The sequence below is a fragment of the Sipha flava genome, unplaced genomic scaffold (genome assembly GCF_003268045.1).
Source record: "Sipha flava isolate LNK unplaced genomic scaffold, YSA_version1 75_pilon_pilon, whole genome shotgun sequence".
Lineage (NCBI taxonomy): Eukaryota > Metazoa > Arthropoda > Insecta > Hemiptera > Aphididae > Sipha > Sipha flava.
The window spans coordinates 1585142-1611016 of NW_020273615.1; the positions used below are offsets into that span (position 1 = coordinate 1585142).

General features: G+C 25.3%; 1 protein-coding gene and 1 pseudogene across 2 annotated transcripts in view; one reads left to right on the forward strand and one right to left on the reverse strand.

Annotated features, from left to right (window-relative positions):
- LOC112692601 (beta-1,4-N-acetylgalactosaminyltransferase bre-4-like) overlaps positions 1–25875 on the forward strand; it is an 87931-nt gene that overhangs the window by 20567 nt on the left and 41489 nt on the right. The gene's annotated exons all lie outside the window — the stretch shown is intronic.
- LOC112692602 lies at positions 15263–15870 on the reverse strand (annotated as a pseudogene).

Genomic DNA, 25875 nt, shown 5'->3' on the forward strand with positions numbered 1-25875 from the left:
TTATTTTATCATAAAAATAAATTTTGTAAATCAATTATTTAAAGCACGTTTAGACTAAAAAAAAAACTCTGAACATTAGTTTTCTTATCATTTTGACAGGCTAAAAAGTTAAAAGTTTTCTTTAGAATAATTAAAAAATTATATACTTTTGACTAATTAAAAACTCAGTTAAATTAATACATCTACAGCGTGGTATTTGAGTATCACATTTTTCTGATTTTATTATTGTACGTAATTTCGAAAAAAATGATTTATTTATTTTAAATCATTTATTTTAAACTTTTTTGAATAGTCTTACTTTCCCAAAAATGTAAATGTTAACTATGTTTAGAACATGTATATCTGTACTAAAATATATTTAAAATATATTCTTTTATTATAACTAATTTTTTGTATATTTTTAATTTTTTTTTTTACATTTTTAGAATACAACTACTCATTGTTTAGTAGTTAAGTATCACATATTCCACTGTCTACTCCCTAATCGATGAGTTGTTGTTTGAAACTTTTATAGTTTTATTTGTAAAAAAAAAAAAAAATAAATATAAATATCACTATAAAATCAATAGCTTTTACCAATAAAATCTAAAACTAAGATAAATTGTTAACTATTATGAATTTGAATTTAACTATACAGATAATGGATTATATTATGAATAAGAATTGAAATATGTACTCCCATTTTATTCAAATATGTTTTATGAAAAAAAAATTAATCCTTTTATGAATTTCTCTTGAAATATTAATGAAAAATGGTTTTAATTTTAGAGAAAAAATAACATGAAATAATCAACCAAAAACTTAAATCCAACATCCAAGTATATTTTGAAAATATATTTATTGTACATTTTTAGATCTAGAACATTTCTACCATATGGTATTAATTCATCAACTTTAGCTCAATTTAATGTTATTTTTTCATCTAGCTGATATATACTATGTGTTAAAAACGTTACAAGTAGTATTTAATAATTTGAGAGCCGTGTATCTTAAAACATTAACATATAAAAATTATTTCAGGAAAAATAATGTACATTACTATTCTTCTTCAGAAAAAATTTAAATTATTATAAAATTCTTTAAAAAAATTAAAAAAATAAATGAATGCAAGGATGAAGTTTTTAATATGATTAAAATTTTTCCAATTCGCAACATTTAATTTCATTTATTGACTCAGGAAAACGCTATTTCTAATAACAACGAGTACATATTTATAGATGTAAAATAAATAATATATAATAATGTTAAATCATATTGGAGAATAATTTGTATTTTTTATTGAAATATTGAATTTTCTGTATATATGGACTGAAAAGAAATTCTAATTTTACAATGAAAGTTCAATCAATGATATCAATTATTAACTTAAATACATTATTTCTTTACCATATTTTGTGAAAGTTTTGATAAATTTATTAATAAAACATTTACCTCGAACATTTAATAACTTATTATACTTATCAATATTTAATGATTAATGTTTTGAATGGAATTAAAATATAAAAAACTAATTGTACATTATAACTATATTGATAAGTTTCAGCATTAGATTTACGTGTGTTGTTTAGAATAAAATCAGTAATTTTTTCATGATTAAGACTTTTAAATTTTAAGCTAAATTTGGGACAGTTAAAAGCTATACAATTAAAATTGACAAACGATCATAAAATTATTATTGATTTTACACTTTCAAGAAAAATTTTTTTTCTCTAAACGAGGATGAATAGTTTCTAGTAAATGGTTTCACTACTTCTTTGTTGGTCTCATGAGACTTTCAAACTTAACGATATGTTTGATTATTATTTTAAATCTGAACAGTTGCAGAATCAACAACTTCCATCAGACTAAAAGTATTATATAATCCGTATCATTGCTGTTGGTAAACTAAACTAAAATATTTGGACAAGTGGTTATGTCTTAGATTCTAAGTGAAACGAGGAATGTATTGTTATTACCATGATGTATATTTTATTTTTGTATCTGTGTACCCAAATTAAAATATTATTATTTACTGTAATAGCTATAAATAGAATAATAATAAACTCATGCACAAAAAATAAATAGTTGTTTTTTATTTAAAATATGTCTTCTTAGATTTGAAAAACTTCAATTAATTGAGTTAACCTATAAAAAAATTACCTTTTAACTTTTAATTTTTTATTATTGGTGCAAATTAACTTAACTTAATTGAGTTAGAAAAAAATCATTAACTTGCCCATCCTTCTATTTACCTACAATAATAAAATATCAAAATTAAATCGTAATAATATGCACTAGATTATTTTTTTGTTCATCGTAGTAATACGTCGGTAAAAAACTACTACTACTATTGATTAACTCATGAATCATAAATTAATCGAATGGAAGAATTATCCAATTTAAATAAAAATTGTAATAAAAGTTAATGAAATATTAAAATCTACAAAGAGGAGACTATAATGATTTTGAGACAAATAGAGAATTTCTTTTACTTAATATACATATACCTACTTATTATAAATATAAAAATAAAACATTATTCAAATACAACTAAGTATTTTGCTTCATTTAGAATTTGATGGCTGTGTACAAAATTTTTAAGTTTTATTAGATTTTTAGTTTTTCATGTTAATTTGTTTTTTTCATCGTTTAACTTTTTAATTACACTTTAACTTTATTATTTTAATGCTTTAACTATTGCGTGAAACAAGAACAAGTGTTCATCAAGAAAAATAATTCAACTATATTCTTCTTCAAAAGTGTCCGCATTGGGTGGCTTCTTTTATCAAGTTCTCATGTTACATTATATACTTATAGCAAATACTCTTATTGTACCTTTTAGAAACAGATTGTGTATATATAAATAAAGGAAAAAAAAACTATATTCCGCATATAAACACATTTACTTGATTTATATAGTATACGCCTTAAAATAAAAAAAAGCCTATTCAAGCGTTTTATTTTAAGTTTTATTTTACTAACATAACCTAATTAAGTTAGAATTAACTATCATTGTTTAAAATATAAAATGAGATTCCATTTAATAGTCTTGGGTACAGTGTATTACTAATGAAAATATAAATCTTTTACTCTTCTTAAAAAGTGATTTTCACAAAATTGCATGTAAAACAAATGTTGCGTCTTAATAAATACGAGTACAAACATTATCTGTACCGGAGTACAGAATAAAAGTGAACAGCATAATAGCATACATATTAATAATGAAACTGATTATTTAAATTTTATTCATTTTTTTTTTTTGCTTCCACAAAAATAATAAAGCTTTAAGACTTCGTTAAATTTTAATGTGCAAACTTCTATTGTTTCAGTGGGAAATTATTAATACATTACGAATACAAGCACAGTTTTGGGAACTAGAAACTTTGAATCCAATTAAATTCAATCATAAATTAATAATATATTATGTTTTGGGCTTTGTCTGTAGTTAGAATATATAATTCTAATAATGGCATTTAATAATGTGAAATGTTTACAAACTTTAATCATAATGTAATGAAAAGTTATAAAATTTAAAAAAGGTAAGATATCAATAGATTTTGCTGTATGGTTGACATTTAAGAGTTGGGTGACTTTCTAGAAGGATGTCCAAAAATGTCAAAGAAATAATAAACTATCATATTCGATAAATGGTGCTGAGCGTAGGTCGATTTACTACAAACTTGAAAGATATAAAGTACTCAAAAAAAAAAGAAAGACATGTATAAATATCATTTATCAAAACTTTTGGAGTTTTTGAAATATTGTTATAAAATATTTTGTTTGACCCTGGTATACAAAACTATGAATTCTTTAAAATAAAACTATTAAAATTATGTCGTCATAAAATGAATGCGATTCAATATTCAAATATTCTTAAAATCGGAGACAATTGGAAGTAAGAATTATATGATATAAATACGATTTATAAAATCTAAATTTCTCAATCCAATATGATTCGTTTGTTAAAAAAATAAGTAATTGGAGTCTGTGAGCATAGTAAATGTAATAAAAATTAAATGGTTGTGAAATAAAATCTCGATTGACTATATTTGCATTAATAATTATTTTTTAATACTTTGGGACAAATAATAGTGTATTTTAATAACTAATGACTTAATAACTTATTTAGATGATATATTAATATAATTATTTCTTGTATACATATAAAATTATTTATTCTACAGAAAATTTAGTTTTGAAACATAATGTACATTATGTTATTAATCTGATATAAGTACAGAACTTCTTTACTGTAATCTTTCTTATTGTAAATATATAATGACCAAAAATAATAAAAGTCGAAATACCTTTTGTGTGTTTCGCCTATTCTTCATTTATTTATTTAAGCATAATTTCTTAACATGTGATTAGTTCCGTGTTGGAGACGGAGGAAGTTACGGAACACCTCAATTTTTTTTAAATTTTTTTTTATTATTTCGAGAGTAATCAATAGTCTTATTGTGGTGTAATATCATGTTTAATTTTCAGTTACATTTTCAAATTATGTACATAGAAAAAGAGTACGTATATCAATATAAATCTAATAAAATTGTTATTATTCTTAAAATATTATTTAAATTTAAAATCATAAAAAATTTTATTCAATGTATAATATGTGCATAAAAAGCAAATATTAAATTACTTAAAATATTTCCTCTCATTTTGTAAAATTTAAATAGACGGAACTTTTAAAATTACATGTTCTACGTGAAAAATATTATATTTTTAATACTGTAGTAATTATAATTTTAATGAAAACTTGAAATCATTTTCTCCAAAATACCAGCCACTATGGATCATTGAACTTTAAATAGTCGCAACACATTACTAAAATAATTACTCAGGTAAATCCATCAGACACCTATTCGATTATACCATATACGTAATATAGGCATGTTTCATGCAGCCCGTCAAGGAAAGTTCAATGATTTATAGTGTGTGTGTTTATACATTATATTATAATTTTATACACATTTCATTCAAACGCATAATCACAACGTCATAATAATATGTTAACTGAACCGCTTTATGTAATATTTCACACATTTTTTTAACATTTTTTTTCCAATCTATCATATACATATATTTTTGTCGTACCTATATCGGTAAATTTCAATTTTTTCGACTATATCTTATTTAAAATAATTAATTCGGTTTTTTTTTTCTTTTCGAATTACTTTAAATTTATGTGTTTTATACATTTATCAATTGGCAATTACCGAGACCAGGCGAGACCAAATTGGGAGATTTCAGCTAACGGTTAGACTTTTATACATGTATTCATATATATTTAGTTGGATTTTTTTCAATCTTTTCACTTAAAAAATAATCAGCACTTTGAATTAATTTTTTTTTAATAACAAGTTTTACAGAACTCATGGAGCTATACCTACCCTTCTTTCTTATACACAACTGTATTTTAAATCAATGATATATTAATATTTTATTATTCGGGCTACTTCGACTAACCTTTAACCTTTGGTTAGTATGTATTTATAATCATCTTACTGTTCCATTATACTTATGGTTTCTGACGAGTGAAAGCCACTATGATTTCCATTATGTCTACATATTATATGTGTATAACATTAAACAAAGTTCTCCTTTTGACCTCACTCCAAGCCAAACCGAAATCTATGAATTTCATACCAGAACAAATTAATAATTCTACCTGGTCAGAGATTTCTACATCAAAAACTTGGCACAATGGAACTCCTAGATGCATAATAGAACGATGTATACATATAAATCAATAATTTAAATTCTTTGTTTGAAGCAATTACTACGTTCACCATTCAATTCCAAATAAACTAAGAAAAAAAAATTGTCAAGATTCTGTTGAAAACAAATGTGCTGTTAACTTTTATTATCGTTTATTTAAAACTGTTATGAGCTTAGTAAATAAATAATACATTGGTTCTTTTCATTAAATACTTTCCAATACGATAAAATTAAAAAAAAATTTCTAATAATTTATACTCAGTTTCCTTATTTACAAACTTATCTTTTCTAGTTTTATACATTTTAATTATTTCTGTGGACTATCTAAATGGTTTGATATACAAAGGAATAGTACTAGATACAATATATGATATCTAAATTAAATAATCTAAATAAAATTTTGGTCTTGGTGGATTCGTAACTGAGGATGATTCTGTGTTGACTTTGATCAATAGCCCGCATAGGATTTTTCACAATTTATTCTAAAACCGAAAGGTTTTTTAAAAACTATAAATTAATACCTACCATAAGCAAATATAATCATTTTTTTAATTCTCGTTTATACACTTCTCAAAAAAAAAAAAATAATAATTTTCTTCTGTGGTATGCTTCGTTATTTTAATTTTTATTTGTGAATAAACTATATATGAATGTATTCACTTCTCGATTTATATCTAAAAAAAGTATTATGTTACTTTATTCATTTGATAACAGTTATATTTAAGTTTTATTATGAAGGAATAAAGTATTTAATTTTTTTCGGTCAACGCTTGTTCGCTTTGTAGAAAATATATTTACCAAGAAAACTTAGAATTATATTGACGTACAATAGTGTATGAAAGTTTTAGTTTTATACTGTGTTTAATATTTTTACTAATTTTTGAGTAATAAAGTGTGTTCCAAAAATTCAATGGAGCCTTATAAACTAAAGCTCTTAAAACACGTGTCACGGAATTCACGTGTACACGTGAAATACGTGTTTATCCAAGTATAAATCCATTTTTATAATGATGAAAATTAGTAATTTTATGTTATACACTTGAAGTTTTAATAAAATATTATTAGTACAGTATTAAGTTAAGGATATACGTTTTTATTTTGAATTTTACACGCGACACGTGAATTCCGTGAATTCACGTGTATTAAGAGCTCTATTATAAACTGTTTAAAATAATATAAAATAAACGGATATAATATTTTCAAAGTTTCAGATAAATACTAAAAATATATAAATTAGTTTAACAAAAGTGATATTAGATAATATATTCCAGTGAAAAAAAGTGTATTAATAAATTTTAATCATTTAATAGTAATTTAAGTTCTATGTTTTCGTGGTATAATAATGATAAGCAAATACTTTTGGAGTATATACTAAATCAAGATTTTTAAAAGTCTCAAAATTATATATGATTTTTAATTTTCAACGAAAACCAAAATAAGCCATACATTTGTTGATAATAATTGATAATTAATTAATTAATTAAATTGCATTAAAAATATTAATAGTAAATTCATAAAACAAAATACGGCGTATTATTATGATAATATTATTTAGTTATATTGTAATTCTTAAAATATTTGTAATGTACAGTTTAAAACTTAAGTAAAATTCCTAATACCCATTTATTTGTTGGATTTTTATCAGTGAAATTGAATTTATTTTATTTGCATATGTACAAATTTGTATATGTGCTTCCTTCATTATAACTATTATTTTCTTAAGCATTATCAAACTGTTAAAATTAAAAGAATATATAAATACTAGATGGTACTTTTTTGGTTACTTTATTGTTTCACATTGAAAACGATAACATTTTATAAAAATAATACGAAAAATAATATACAATGTACGCGTTGGTTCTTCGCGCGAACACCGCACGCGATTCTGAAAAACCCGTAAATGTTTTAAACAGTCTCATGTTCAACCGTATAATATATATATATATATCATCTAATAAATTTCTAGCTGTATAGGTCAGTGAAAAACGATGTTTGGGTGTCAGACATCTCAGCACTAGAAACGTAAAGAATGAAGGAACATACTAAAAAGTCCTTTTCGGGTCTATTTGGGATCTCCACGGTTGAGGTAGCGAGTCAGATAGTGGACATATATTTGTGCATGTAGATAATTATGATTGTTTGTAGCATTAACAGAGAACGTGATACAGGGCAGTTAGTGAAGTAAGCAAGTGCATTTCGATAGACAAATGACCGACCAAGGTGTGACAAGTAGAAAAGGGAGTGAAGAAGAACAGTTGTTCGGTTAATGGATTTCCTCGATTGGTGTTGCGTTTGTTACATGAATATTATTGATCCCATATCTCGTTCCCAACTTTCTATTGACAGACTATTAATTTTCGTAAAGAGAGATGTGTTTTTTTTTCTGTCCTCTCTGGCAAGAAGCCAGTAATAATAATTTTAAAGTTAAATGATTTTCTTATTTGTTTTATTTGTGTAATGAAAAACAACAGAGGATTCTGTTACCACAATATTTACTCACTATATTAAAGTTATATATCATTAAACATATTTGTTGACTTCCTGAAGTAGTGCGTGAAAGAGATAAAAGACGGATGACCGTAGTAAATATATGACATATTATAAATCGTAATTCATGAGTGTTTATTTTTAATTTGTCCCGGAAAACCAAGTGATAAATTATGACGTTTTCACAGGTAAATGTAACAAATCTACTGTGTAAGAACTCAGATTCATGATATTAGTTAAACCTACCCATGAAATGCATATCGGTCATTATTGTTTTCAGTTTTTTTTCCCGTATTTTGAACTCACAAGTGACCCAAGAAGGTGTTTAAAACACAGATTTCAAATGATTGAAATGGTTGTAATGGTGCTGGGACTTTTTAATTGATTAATAACTGTCCTCTGTCATGAAATTCTATTAATAGATGGATTTGTCAATGAAGGCTACAGTTCAACTAATATTCTCATGTCAATTATGCTCAGTGTAAAAATACATAATTACAGATTATGTAAATAAATTTATAAAAAAATAAATAAAAATATTCTGAAATATTTTTTAAGCCTATACTGGCCGAAACTATTTTGAGCTTCACATCCAGCGTGCATATTTATATTTGTGCATATTCAACGGTCGAAATTTTATTTTTAGAGGAGCAAAAATTGTAACTGACACTTAAATATAGAAACTCGAGTTCTGTTTTAACTATATGTTGAGCATCAAAAATAAAAAAACAGCGAACACAATAACCAACAACTACCAACCAACAACCTACCTATCAGCTGTATTTAAAATTAGGGGGGAAGAAACGCTCACTTTATCCCCATATAAAATAACGTTGGTCTACGTGTCATATTTCCACACAAATCACCGTTTATGCCTTTGAACTAACCATGATGACTTTAAAAACAACAATGTTCTTTCTTATGTTCTATCATATAATATATTACATTTTTGCAATGAAAGCAATAATGAAAGTTTCATTAAAAACTCTAGTAAAAATAATGCAATACCCAAATATAATATTTATATATATATATTTTGTAAATAATTCTTTTGTAAATAATCATAATTGTTTAGATATACTATTCTCTAGCACTTCATAATAGCTGTAGAACATGTTTAATTTAAATATAATTGACAGTCACCATTATCTTTCAGTTTTTGTTCGTTCTACTTCTGAACTACATTCAAAATGTATCGACATATTCTATAAATATCAGAGACATTCACCAACGACTCAAATATATTTATTTTCATCTTCCGGTAATCAACTATAACGAGTGTAATGTATACACGTTCAAACAGCAAAATCCACAGAGATCCCTTCGATTGAATATCTTTTTTAGAAACGTTAAACAATATTTTCTCTCAAACACTAACATTTCCTTTAGTTCTTAATCATTTTATATTAAAATAAATGTATACTTTTCATAGAAAATAAATAGATAAACATTAATAGAAAAACATCACACTAGATCACCTTGGTCAAGAATTTAATGCCCTTCAGACAAACACGTTACATTAATAACCTGGAAAACTTAACAAAAAATATGATTCCAATTTGATTTTTTATTACATTTATTCTATGTTGTCTTTTTACGATATTTTTTTAGTTTCAAAAGACAACTAATCAAATTTTATAGAATAAATTATAAAAAATTATATTATTAAAATATAAAATATTGAAGCTGAACAATATTAAAGACTATAATACATCAAAACAGTACCATAAAATATATTAATAGATTTAATTTATAATCCTATAAGATCATATAATTGACATGTAATTCATTACATTTTTTTAGATATAATATTTCTGCATAATATCATGTATCTAACATTAATAAAAATATTCATAATACATCCTATTATTTCGTGAAAAACGTATAGGTTTCAGAAAGAAGTGTAGATGTAGGGTGAGACTACTAAGGTGTTTGTCCCATGACATATCATATAATTTATTAAATAACCACAAACATTTTTCGAAACGTCATAATAAATTCGAATATAAAATCACGTAAAAATGCCAATTTAAGATATTGAAACCAATGTTTTCTGTTATATATGACCCTATGCATTTTCTTATCTTGACACTTTTCTGCCCGTCGAGGTAAATCAATGTTTAAACTTTAAAATCTTTCCATTTACATAATTCCCTCGTAGATATTTCTGAACGATATTCGAAAATTCCACCATGTTCCAAATAAACAAAGAATAAAACCAAAATAAAACAGTGCTTTTAACAATAGTTGTTATCAATCGATGTAAATCAAAATGCCTTGATAAAATTATTGATACATGAGTGACGCATTCTCCCACAATACTAAAATCAAATATTTGCTATACATTAGCACCTCAGGACCTTTCAGTCACGTCTAATGCAGAAACTAGTTGAATTATTTTAAATTAATAATTTACAAAACTTTGTTGAGCCTGCAGGGCGTAAGGTATATGGAATTGAATTTTGGAATATTGTCAAAATTGTAATTATTAAGAAAATCTAATTTCTCCAACACTGATCTTAATACCATAAACGCTCTAAGATACATCTGTAATGAAATCATGTATAATGACTTACTTATACAAACTCCAAGAGAGTGGTAGAACAGCTTTTATATCCATATCTATAAGTACCTTAATCTCCTAATTGATAGGATTTCTATCTCGTAATTCCTTAAAATCCTTATTCATCTTGAAAATAGTAGGTTGACATTAAATTATAAAATAATATTTGTAATAATTTAATTTATAGTCGCACTTTAAGTACTTATAAAAACCATATTTTTTTTTTGTCATTTTAATATTATATAAATATTATTTGCCTTTTGTGTATTTTGTGTATTATTTGTGCTTTTTTCAATAGAAAATATTTTCAAAATTATAAGATATTATAAAATTAGATATTACAACTTTAAATTAGTTTACTATGTAAATGACTGCTTTAAGGTGCTCACACACTGCTGCGGTACGCAATACAGTATTGGCACGGTACACTATTTTTTTTTTGTACAATATTTAGACCGTCGTAGCTTACACTCTAATCCGGTACTCAATATGGAGTACCGGACTGGAAAATATCGTACCGGAACGTTTATCAGCACAATAAGTACACACTGCTGCGGTACGATACGTATACGATACTAAAATTTATTATTTTAAAATTATTTTATCATGATTCTACAATTATTATTAAAACTGTTATTATTTCCAGGAAGGACCTTATTTATTTATAGATTTATAAACAATTTTATGTGAATTTGTACTGTGTCTGTGTATATTAACATCATAAACTTTGTACTTTGAGGTTCAAATTATTTGCAGACTATATAGACACACTACATAGACATTCTATAAAATCCAAAAAATAAATATAATAAAAATACATAACTACCAAAAAAATAAAAAAAGACAAATTATTCCAAAAACAATTTATTATTGAACAAAGAAAAGTTGTTGAATAGTTTTCTACAAATCTTGTAGGTAATTAAATATTACGTACCTTATAAGGGTAGCTGGCAAATTATAGAAATAAGTTTTTAGAAATTGTGCCCAGAATTATAGATTTTTTGAAATTAACTGATGAAAAGATGATAGCTTAGAAAATAACTGTCGTTTAAAAATTAAGATATTGTAAAAGAACTTAAGATAAAACACAGATAATGTATTTTCCCGGATGTGGCATAATTTTAATTAGAATTAATTTATTCAACTACACAATGATGAAGACATAAAGTAGATATAAAATCTACTATATAGCGGAGTAAATTCCCTGATTTTTAAAACTGATTTGATAGTTAATTTTACCGTTTCAGTAAACGATAAAAATCGTGCATGCAACATTTTAAAAATACCGGTGCAGAAACCGTCCTCCGATACGATATTTAAGACCGTTACCGGCATTATATCGCACTAGTGTGCAAGCCCCCATTTAGATCTATGGGCATAGTTATTAATTGTACTGCACAAATAATAACGGAGGCGCGCACCGGACCGGTCTAGTTCGGTGTGTGCGATGCCTATGAAAACCTTTTGAACTATTTTACCGGCAACTTTACCGTACCGATACCGTATCGCGTACCGCAGCAATGGTGGGCACCTTTAATCGATAAATAATAAGTAGGTTAAATATATTAAATTATTTATTATAGTGTTATTACGAGTAAATTATAAAATCAATATAGTCGTTGCGTAAAATTAAAAAAATTGTGCCTTGAATTTAAAATCAAAATGATTAATTTGAACATTTAAAATTGATTTCCATATTATAAAAGAAAAATTTTAATTTAAATCTTAAAAATAAGTTCAAAATAATAATTTTCGTGTAACCTCTTTGAAATTAAATATTTCTAGTACTTTTTTTCATAAAAACTGATACGATCTCTTTTTATGATGAAAGCTTACTAATAAAAAAAAATCATGTTTTCACCTTTGTAAATATATTTAATTAATAATAGTTATCTGCACAATAATCTACACTGACGCACCCTGAATGGTTTTAACGTTATATGTTATATACAACCTAATTTTATTCAGAATGTTATTCATTATGATATTATATTGGTTACAATTTATTTATTTACTTCAATAATAAACTGCAATGAATACCTGGATAGGAATTCTGTAACACTAGCTAGAATGATTAATATTAGTGTTGAATTGTATATACCTGTTATACTCGAGTTTCGGGGTTGGTGAACGTGTCAATGTAGGTGCTTTAAATTCCATTCATCTGGATTTCCTTTCGTTCGAATACGTCGACTGAAAAACACATTTTTTGGCTACAAAGACATTTTTGGTGCACAATATTGCGCTACCGTCGTTATCACGATTCAATGATAACGGGTCAAGAGAATACAAATCGTTAAAAAATATACAGGCAGTAAACAGAGAATTTCATGCTCATCTAAATATGTTATGTATAATCTTGATGTGTACGTATTACGCTATTATTTTTAATTTATATTCCGAACATAATTTGATTCAAGTGCTTATAATCGTGTTCATTGGATATGAAATAAAAGTTGCGATTGTTAACCTTAATTAGCTGCTCAATATTTATGAGATAATAGATGTTCAGTTAGAGACTTATATTATAGTTTGGCTAAGCATTTATTAAAATTTAATTTCATAATCGATTAAAATTAGCATTGACATACTGAAAACTAAAAATTATAATACTGTAAGACTTTAAAAAAAAATACTGTTTTTATACAAATGTGTTGAACATTCTATAACTATATATTATTACTAAGTAATTAATTAATTAACTCCAGAAATAGAATAAGACCTTAGTTATCTGCATCATATTTATTTTTTCACATTTTGAATTGAGAACCGGGGGTGGTACTGACGTTAGTCATTTCACCCCAATTCCCCCAATGCCGGTCACCATCGTTTATTAACATTGGATTGTTAAGCAACATGCTCGAATAATACGGTTTTGAAATAATTACATACGAGAGGTTCCTTATGATTCAGTGCGTCCATTTTTCTTTAAAGCTACTGTCCTATTTGATTCACCAAACTGAGGTCAGGTCGTTTTCGGATTCACGTCTGACTTTACTGATCTCTGAACTCATCTTGTGTGTGGTTTTACGTCCGATTGCCTAGTGATATATTAAGGGAAGGGAGGAATCCCAAAATTACCTGAACTGCATCAATGGATACAATGCGGTAAGCTGACGCAACCCTTAACGTAATGCGTCTCTGGACCTTTTCGAGTTTGACCAGATCTTTTTTACTTATCCTTCCTGTTGAAACTGGCGTTCCATACAAGAGTATTGAATGCACCACGTTTGCAACAGATGTTCCTATCCGCATCATATCTATCATAATATAATACTATGTTGAATATGACACCTCAAGAATGTTTTATTTTTATATTTCTATAGTTTCCATACCTTGTAATGACGTTATTATTAAGCCATGTAGGTCTACAGAGTACGACGTATAATTTTTAAATTTTATGAATCACTAAAATAAATCACAACTGAATATAACGTAAAATACATATTATTATATAAATACATAATACGAAAATTTAACACACAAATTGAGAAAATGTTTCAAAGATAATCAAGCATACGTTTACTATAAAACTATATCAGTTGAACAAAAATGTCCCAAATGAATAAAGTTTTAGATTTAACTGAATAATATGTTTGTATCAAATAATTATTTAATTGTGAAATATAAATTTTTATTTGAACATAAAAATAAATATTATTTAAGTGAATAAAAAATGTATTATTATTTAAAGTTTTTATCGATCTTGAAACTTTAATAGAAGTATACAACGCCGTATTTTTTCATTAAAACTATTAATTTTTTTCGTTTATTTTCATTAAATCATATTATAATTATTTTACAACCACAAAACGTAACTAAAGAATAATAATAATTAAATCAGCATTGCTGTTGGCTGTAGATTTTTATTGCAGGTTCTCCATAGAATTTCCTTAGCGAAACGCATTTTATATATATATGTATATTAGGGTGGTCCTTAGTTATAGAGGTTAAAAAAAAAATTGAAAAATTTATACTCGTGGGCTCGAAATTTTGTTTGGTATATTGACAAGATAATTTTGGTAAAATTTGAATTTGATAAGTCAACCCCTTCACGTGCCTCAAAGGGGTTAAAGTTGTATGCTAAGGGGGTGAATTATACATTTTCACCTGTAATGTCTTAAATTCTAAATTTAGATCATATATGTATAGGACTATTTTTATATTAATAAATATTTACTACAAAAAAGGTATCTTGTAAATTTTTTGTAAAATTAAGAAAAACCAGTCAAAGTCAATATTTTTGGAAAATGGTTCGTTTTTTAGTTATTTATCTGTATTTCCTTAAATTTTATAGCTACACAAAAATTGTAAATTAGCAGTATTATTCCACACAATATTATCTATAAATAAGAAGTTTTCATTTTTTTTGGTACATTAACCCTTTTGTAAATAATCAAGAAAAACCTTAAAAATATAGGTTTTTACAACTTTTTATTTATTAAAATATGTTAATTTTTTAAATATTGTATTCATGTTACACAATATATTAATCAAATTTAATTTTAAGTTTATTCATTAAATATTAAAAAATAATATTAATGATGTATTATTAATAGGCATAAGTTTTCTTTAAAATCTCACGGCTAAACCCTGGATATTGTTGGCGATATTCTTGAACAACCTAAAAAAGTTACATGTATTTATATTATTTGATAAAGGTAAAATATCACAAGATTATATAAATATTTCATACTTGTAAAATAAATTGTTTTTGATCTTCATTTTTAGTGAATTTTTCATTATATTCCTCCATCAATTTTATCCCACGTTCAGCTGTATCGTTAACGACTTTTAGTGCAGATAATATTTCTTTAGCTTGTATATACTCATCCAAGGCTTTCCATGTGCTTGGATCTTCTCGTAAAAAGTTAAAAGATATTTTAAATCGTTGAAATAATTTCCATGATTTATTATTAAGCAGGGCAAATGGAAGATCTTGATTAACAAAATTTGATACATCGTCAAATTATACGTTAATTTTTTTATTTGAACCTTCATTTTCTTCTTCGTTTATATTTTCTTCGTATCCTTGCAAAATTTTATTTGCCATTCGATGTTTAGTATTGTAGTCAACTCGGTCATCAAATAATGAAAACACAGCACATTCTTCATTCAAATACCACAAATGGTTTATGAATTTTTTTAAAGCAACTTCTCCCAATTTATTATTGTTATAATTCAATAACTTTTTTAAAAACATAATATCATTTATAGGAGCGGTAATAATATCTGGAGCCGAAATCCACACTTGAATATAACATTCAACTATAAAACTACATATATCTTCCGTGACTTTTTTTCTTTTGTTGAAATTTGAAATTGATCACAAAACATTAAAATTTTAAGACAGTATATAGCTTTTGACATCCATCGAGCTAAGTGATAAGCACCTGGCTGACGAAATCGTATACCATTTGGAGGTATCCCTTCTAAAAATATTAAAACTAGCTGTATAAACTCCTTATAGTCATCTCTCGGAAAGTGATTTTTAAGTTTTTCTACACATATTTTATTATTATCAAAATTATATAATTAGGTATATGTTTAGTGTGATTCGTGTTTAATAAAACTGCATTAAATAATGATGACTTTGAAAAAGGGAAACCATAACATTTTTAAATATAAAAGTGTTGGATGGATAATATTGTGTGGAAAAATATTGCTAATTTACAATTTTTGTGTAGCTATAAAATCTAAGGAAATACAGATAAATAACTAAAAAACGAACCATTTTCCAAAAATATTGACTTTGACTGGTTTTTCTTAATTTTACGAAAAAGTATTAATTTTACAAAAAATTTACAAGATACCTTTTTTGTAGTAAATATTCATTACTATAAAAATAGTCCTATACATATATGGTCTAAATTTAGAATTTAAGACATTACAGGTGAAAATGTATAATTCACCACCTTAGCATACAACTTTAACCCCTTTGAGGCACGTGAAGGGGTTGACTTATCAAATTCAAATTTTACCAAAATTATCTTGTCAATATACCAAACAAAATTTCGAGCCCATGACATAACATTAATGAAGTTCATAAATAAGGACCACCCTAATGTATATGTGTTAAAACTTAACGGTATATGGTAGACAAACCAACGTTTAAAATCTAATATAGGGGTTAAACATTAAAATGAAGTAAATTATATAGTTAAAATTGATCTAGTTTTAAAGTTATTCAATAATATTAGCTATTTAGTACTTTTGAAATAATCTAAAAAATGAAGAAAAAAAATTAGGGATTCTGTCATTTTCTCTGACTCTAACAGTGCACTACTCATCTTCTAAGAAGATATGCTTGAATAAACAAATAGAAATAGGCAAAACACATAAAAGATATTCCGTCTTTTATTATTTTAGTTCATCAAACATTTACAATTGGAAGATTAATGTAAAAAAAAAAAAAAAGACTGTACTTATATCTGATTAAATGTACTCCTACATTATATTATAAAATTAAATGTTCTCCAGAGTATTAATTTTAACAATAATACTGTAACATATATAATAATATTAATATATCATAGAAATAATAATTCATCATTAGGTATTAAAATGAACTGTTCTCTATTTCAATTATATTAAATGCATATACTTACATAAGTAAAAAAAAAAAAATGTTTACGTTATAAATTACTCATAGTCTATATGAATATTTTCTTAATTTACAAAGCCAACCAACAATAATAAAACTTTTTTTTTTTTAATTTACTTTTAAATGATCTGGTACAATCATTAATAATGTTCATATTTTTGCAAAATCATTATTACTGAAGGATACTGCAATTCTGACAGAATAAATAGCAAGAAATTTAAAAGCTACTTATTTACTATCTTGGTTTTTTGATCACGTATAACCTAATACATTTAATATTTTTCAAATTAATTATATCGTCTGAGTAGAGAAAAATATAACTTTTGTTTAATTTCACTTAGATTGACCATGCAAGAGTAAAAACAAACGTATTTAAAAACTTATGTATTTATATTTGAACGATTTAAATAGATTTTTTTTTAAATTATCAAAGCTATATTATAATGTATATAACAATAAAGTATTGTATGAACCTACATATAATAAAATGAGATTAAGACTTCAACCGATCGTGTAATAACTAAAATACTGAACGTAAAATGGTTTTAAATTAAAAACCTATACATAAATATGATTCCATTAAAATCTAGCAATTATATAAAATAATTTTTTTTTTAATGTAAAATTTGTTTAGAATTCTTTTTCATATATATATTTATAAAGAGTTTATTTAATTTTTATAATATATTTAGTTATAATATCTAGCCAATATTATTTCCACCTCACTTAATTTTTTTAATATGTCTCGTTATTCCTTCAAAGCTAATACTTTAACTTTACTCAATAATTTATATAAATGATTTATCTCTTATTTAGAACTTGATTTTTATATTATATTAATATTTGTATTTATTACTGTTCTACCTATTACTTTTATTGTTATTGTAATTTATTAATGTTTTGGAAAACGATCCAATTTTAATTTATGTCTGCTTTGTTCTGTTCGTTTTTAAGTAATATTTTAGTCTGTTATATGTATTGTATAAATTTTTGCAAAGGACTTATATCCGTTGAATATAAAATAAATAAATAAATAAATAAAAAAATATTTCTAGAAATGATAATGATCATGAATTAACTAACGAACAATTAATTATAACAATAATGAGGAAAACGGGAACTTCTTATCCATTTTTAAATGTCATCCATTTTCATTCTTCCATTCAAAGCTATAAAGAATAATGATTAATTAATCATTTGTCCGATATTTGATTAATGCATAACAAAATATTTGAAAATATATTTAATAATATAATTTCATATTATTATTTAACAAAAAGCCCTTGGTAGCGTGGTGGGAGGAGAGTATTAAATACACTATATACTACTATTATACTACTTATTATAAAATTGTTGAGTATCTAGAAATTTCAATGGGGAGGTTCAGACCTGAACTCCCCCCCTTTGGGTATGCCCTTGTAAAGCACATTGTAATAATATTTAAAAAATTGACTCCAAATAATTATATCATGAATCGTGTTTTACATCATATACCATGAATAAGTACAATAATAAACAAATAAAATCATGTTCGCAATTCCGAGTGCTATAAGAAATCACACATCAACTGTAATAACTAATCAGCTCTAACCAAGTAAAACTGTAATACTTATGAAGTAAGATATTTTTCTTTTAATTTTATGAATCTAAAAATTATTGGTTATTCCTTTTTGAATTTAATCAATTTCATCTAATTCTATGTATCTATTCGCTCTATGGATTTTCATTTTCTAAAGACTTAGACTTAAAAAAAAATTACTTACTTGCAGTATACAGATATATTTATTTATTAATACATTTATTCGAAGAAGATAAATCAATGAATCACTAATGTAATATTAATTTATATCTGTACAACTTATAAAAGCTTCTATAAGCCAAAGTTAATCAGGTATAAATTAATACATGGAATAAATATATTATTCTCTATATACCACGTACATTATACGACGGTATATATGAAAAGTATATTTCAGTGATGTCTAACCTTTTTTCCTGGTCAAACAATTTCTTCGGTAAACAATTATCTTAGAGCCGACCACCAATCATTAAAGTACGAATAATACCAATATTAATATATTAATATGTTATTTCGTTACAGATAGTAGGTATACAATATTCATGTAGTTATATATTGATTATGTTTTCAAATATTTTATTGACTACTGAAAAGATTACAGATTGTGAGATACACGCTATAGGTATACATTAATTTGATCGTAATATGCTTTTTTAAGTGCAGGGGTTATATTGTGAAATTTCTATTAGAAGATGTTCAAATATAATATTAATACATTTTTGAAAAATCTTATTATATAATTATTATTTTTTATTTGTTAATATTTTGTTTCATTTTAAAAAAATTGTAATGTGCTACATTGAATACGTTCGCGGGCCATGGGTTGGGTACCACTGGTATTAATTACTACGATAAAAAGATTTAGGATTAATGGTAGTATTAATAAACACTCTCCATCGTTAAATCTTTCGTGCCTCATATTTGAACTCACCCAAGTTCTTCTGAATTTGATATATATATATATGAGTAATCGTAAACTCCCCTAAAATGTGCAATAGTGAATTCTCCTAATAATAGATTCCCATAAAAACTTTTTGCTACTGAATTATACGTATATAAATATTGTAAATTCCCTGAAACATATTGCTACTGAATTTATGCTAAATGTATTATATAAGATATTTATATTTTTATCCAGAGAACACTATTTGCAAGTAATTCCATACTTCTTCAAAAATTGCATTTTCTGGTATGAGCATTTTTATTTGAATATTTTTGTGAGGTCATCATATAATTTTTTTTATAATCGTCAATAGTTCTTGTAAATTTTGTAATATTAATGTTTGAATGAGTAATAATGTAAACCTGATTTTATATATTGGAACTTGGTAATTATTTGTTGTTTATAATTTTCTGTTAGCTGATTTAATAATTTATGTCGTAATTTTACGTATCTAAATGTATTATGAAAGTTTATGATAAGGTCAACCTTTTCAAGCTGTAGGGTTTTAAAATAATATTTCATATTTTATAGTAGCATAATGCATTAGTTTGTTCTACAAAAACAAATTTATTTTTGAACAGTTTATTCGTTATATAAAAACATATTCGTGGTACAATGAAAACCAAGGCTTGCAAAAATAAAATGACGGTAAAGAGAAGTTTTTATTGGGCAGTTTCAATTTTAAGTTTAAGTTTAAGATTTAGTTGCGTACACGCGTACTCTTCTATTATTATATTTTAATCTTTTATTCTTTTTTTCAAAATACATTATTAGTCAAAATTTCTAAACGAAGTATAAACGATTTTTCAACGTAGCTAATAAATAAAAGTCTTGATGTTAAAAATTCGATATCAACCGACGGGTAATTAAATATTTTGTTATAAATGGACTATTTTATACTTGTTTGTACAATACTAAAATGTCTAAAACAAAATATATTTAAAACTTACATATTACAATTTAAATTTTTCGGTAATATTAGTGAATCATTTTTACCCGATGCCGAGTCCAAAAAAGGACACTCAGGGCAGTCCGGCCTCTGTTAACCCCCCATCCCCCTTTTATTCAACTATCATACAACTGTGCCATCCCTAATATATATTGGCCTCCTTTTGGCCCATCGTGCGAAAAATTCTTGGCGCCACTACTAGTTTACATGTGCCTATAAATATATTTATATTTATAATTGTTAGGTTAAAACATTCTAAAAGCCTGATCCTGTCTTTTATTACTATCGTAAATCTAATCCATAACATCTAGGCTTATATTTTATTACAAGATAATGAATTAAATAATATAAGTTATTAAACACAGTTTTTGATTAATTACAAAGATTTTTTATATTTTCAATTATTTACTGGATACTATTTGGATATCCATAGGATCGATATTTTTTCTAAAATTTGTTTGGCACAGGTTATTTTTCGGATGCAAGTTATATGATATTCACAGCTTATATGATTATTAAATATTTCAATATCATCTTTCTAGTTTTTAAAGGGTTTCTATACCAAATTAAAAAAAGTATGTTTACCAACACCTTCTTCTCTAAATATAACACAATATTTACAATACGCACTATCGTATTTTTCAGAATATGCCAACCAATTTCATCTTTTTAACAACATTGTTGACATTTTAAATTTCTTTTACCACTATTTAAAAAAATAAAATAATCAACTATCATCCAAATATCTGAAAACGTATTACATGATTATATTTTGTTGATAATCTTTTCTTTTTTTTTTTTTGATAATCTTTTTTTTGATGTCGGTCGATTGACAAATTATTTATTTTTGAGTTATTTAAATAAGAATTTTATCATTATCATTTTGAGCATTAATTGTATTGATTTTGGAACTAGTAGAGCTGGTTAAAATTAGTTATTTTGACACAGGTGAAAATTAAGTATTAATTGTTTCTTATAAAAGTTAATTTATTATCTTAAGTTCTTGCGGGTCTAGCTGCCAAAACCTTCCTCCATGAATACGTCATTGACAAATATAATATAATCAGTTTAGAGAAAAATATATAATATTATTTAAGATATAATCGTAGTTAACACGTCCAGATTAAAATTTGAAATGATTTAAATTTTAATAAATAAATGATTTAAAAATATACAAAAGTATTCAAAATGTAAGATATGGTAATAATATTTTTTAACAACGAACAAAATAACAAAAAAAAAAAATGTAATAATACGTTTTTAGTTAAAGTTGTCGGTCTCAAGAGGTGAGAAATCAATTTTTCTGAGTTTAAAAACTTTTCCCTTTACTTTATTATTTACTAAATATATTTAGTGTAATTTTATTGAAAATGATATTGTTTTTCTACGTTATTTAAATCAATTATTAGCAAAACTTGTATTATTTTAAGGAATATATTTTCTAAATTACAATAAAAAATTACGTTAATAATATACCACAGTACTGCATTTGCACTGTACACATTTTTAAAAGCGTGGAATTTTAAAAAAAATAAATAAATGAAGAAAAATATCATCTCAAAAGATTGAAAATAAATGAGATTTCCAATCCACGATTGAATAAAATAACACCAAACTTCGGAAGTATGTACTGCTTTTCGTCCTTCTACTAGAAAAAAAAACACTCTCTTACAATATTGGGATAAAAAAAACATCCTTCGCTTTACTCGACATCTGCACAGTAGTGCACACTAATGCGTATGTTACTCGAGCCAACGATGCTGAGCATAAGTTTTCTATTTTTCCTTTTTCCTTACACCATATTTCTGGTTTCCGGTATCCAGTTTTATTATTGGAATTATTTAAAATGGAAAGAACATTTTCAGTTTGTTCTTAACGTTCTATTGTTGTTGTTTCAGTATAACAGAGACGGACAAAATCACTGCAATAACTTTCTTGCATTTCTATAAATTTAATGGCTTTCAGTCATCTTGCCTATACAATTATTTATATACACGAGGGTCACAGGAAGTGTAAAACGTTTATACAATACATCATACATATGTGTGATGTATAATATTTTTCTATACACGACAATATATCATAGTAGTCAAAACTAGTACTATTGCCTACAGATTTATATTATTTACAATTTGGTTATTGAAAATGTATGGATTTTATATGAAAATAAATTAATAAATATTCACAACACGACACGGTATAACAACATTAAATAAAATAAATATTCGTTTAATCCGTGATCTGCGGATTTGTTATGTTTAAAAAAAAATGTTTTAATCAAAATATTTAAAACTGTTTTAGACAATTTATTTGAAACAGTATCAACATTTTTTAAAACGTTTAAAACTTATATTTTTTATTTAAGTGTTTTAAGCTCATTGCTTAATAACTTAGAGTTAATGTTAAAATTATGAAATATGTATTGTACATCTTGGAACTTGGAAATTAGGATAAAGTAAATAATAGAAAAAAATAATATTAAACTGTTTGAAAAATTTGAAGTTACGATCAGGGATAAAAATAGAAGGAGAACGGGGATTTATCTCCGGGAGTAAAATTTTAAAGAGTGTAATTTTTATAGTGTACAATCTATAGCCAAATAATTATACACACAACACATGAGACATAAGTAACTAACTGTAAGTAGTTACATAATAATCTCAATAATTGATAAAGTGATAGACGAAGACGATAGATTTCAACCGTGTAGCCACGAAGCCGTATAGGTATACCGCATTGTGTATTAATACACTTTGGTTTACCGTATTGCCACAGTTTAGATTATTAGTTAAATATAATCCGTAGTATTACCACAGGATAGAGAGAATATTAGATAATAGAAATAATGTTATCAGCAATCGTACATTTTACAATATTATTGATATGGAATTAATCGGTCGTCGCCAGTGATTGCGAGAGCAGAATCACCTATTTTTCGGAGCTGGTTATCATGTTTTTCAAAATTATTACTTTTCATGTAATAAAATTAACATTGTATTTATACATATTTTTTAACATAATTATTCACTTTTCGGACAGCAAATAAATTTGTTTTAAATATGAATACATAAAAATATGTTCAATCTTTTGTTTTCTATTGGAATAATATGTAATACCAAGTACATTTTTACACTAGATCCATGTTATTCATAATGGGTATCTACTTTTTTTTTCAAAAGTAAAAAAAATTCAATCTTTAAACACTCATTTATTAAAAATTAAAGTATAATTAATCATAAAACTGTTATCATAATATCTATTTATTTCTAGTGAAATACGAAAAAATATTAAAATAATAGATACTTATATTATTTTAAATATTAATAAATAAATACATAATTGAAAAATAATTAATATACAGTTTTAGAAAATACAATTTAATTTTTTTTTAATTTAATTAATTTTTTTAATAATTAATAATTTATTGGGGTAAAATAATTTTTTTTTTAATATTCTGTTATGATTTCATTATATTATTACATTTAGGGCTTCGAATCAAAAACGCAGATATAATAGGTTGTAAAATAGTATATATATATTATGTATCCTTAACAAAAAAAGTGAAAGTATAATATTTTTAAGAGCTTAAAAAAGTATAGATTGTAACTATTATTATTAGAGCCCGGATTTATATGCATTTGCATGTTTGTACTAAATGTATACATGTCTATGAAGGTTTAAAATGTCCACAATTCATATCACACCGAATTTTATATTGCATATTTTGCATATCTCGAGGATTATTGCATATTTGTTCATAAATGTATATAATATGCCTATTTAATGGGTTTTTAATAAATTAAAATTGTTTGTATTTTTTTTAAATTTTCTATTCGTTTTTTGAGAATAGGTAACTTAAAATAATTTAAAATATTTTTTTTAATTTTTTTTTATTTGTATTCTTGTTCATAAGTTCTTTAGAAGTTTTAGAATGATGTAAATAATTTGAAATATAAAGCAATAGCAAGTGAGACAAACTATGTTATATGGTTCAGAGTGTTGGGCAGTTGACAGGTAAATATAACAGAGTATGAGTGTTGTGGAAATGGGAATATTTAGATGGATGAGTGGAAAGACAAGAGAAGATAAAATAGGGAATGAATATGTAAGAGGTAGAATTAGTGTACCGTATTATCTATAATGGACAAGATGAGAGAAAATAAACTAAAATGGTTTGGGATGTGGGATGTGGGTTTGGCATGCGATGAGAAGTGAGGAAACAAATGCAGTAAGATTTGTTATGAAAATTAAAGTTGAAGGGAAAAAAGGAAGGGGAAGACTAAAAAATAGATGATTAGAAACGATTGAGAATAATATGTGGGGTCATTGATGTGTGCGTAGGGGATATAGAAAATCACAGATTGAGGATACGAGTGGAGGTTTAGGACAAGGGTGGCCGACCCCAAACAGTTGAGGAAAAGGCAAAGGAGAAGTTCTTCTTAGATGAAGAATTATTGTTATTGTAGACAATAATTGTTGGTTGGGATATATAGTCTGTTTGTTTTGATTTGAGTATACTAATAATATTACCTAAAAGTATCTATCTACAAATCACTTATCTAAGATTCAAGAAAAGAAATTGAACATTCCTAAGTGTGAATTTAAAAAATATTAGACATAAAATATATAGTACTTCCTACTGAAAAGTTCTTTAAATATACCAATACACTGAAGGTTTTTTTCGTAGAATTTGTTATGGGGCCCAGCATTAGGACATATGAATATATTATATAACAATAGGGACACCGCGTACAGCAATCTTTATATAAGGGAGTCCGGGGAAATCATTATTCAAAGGCGATCCAGCTAAGTAGTAGAGATACACATTTGACGTCAGTTTATTATTTTATTATTGAAAATTCATTGTTGAATATTATATTGTGAACTATTAAATTATAATGTAAGTTACCTATCAAAAGTATTTGTTGAAAGTAAATAAAAGTAAGTGTTATAATTCTGTACCATATTCGGCATCATTACTGTTAAGTTGAATATAAAATTTGACACGCAACAAGTTACTCTAAAGTTCCCCACTAAATAGTCTAGAAGT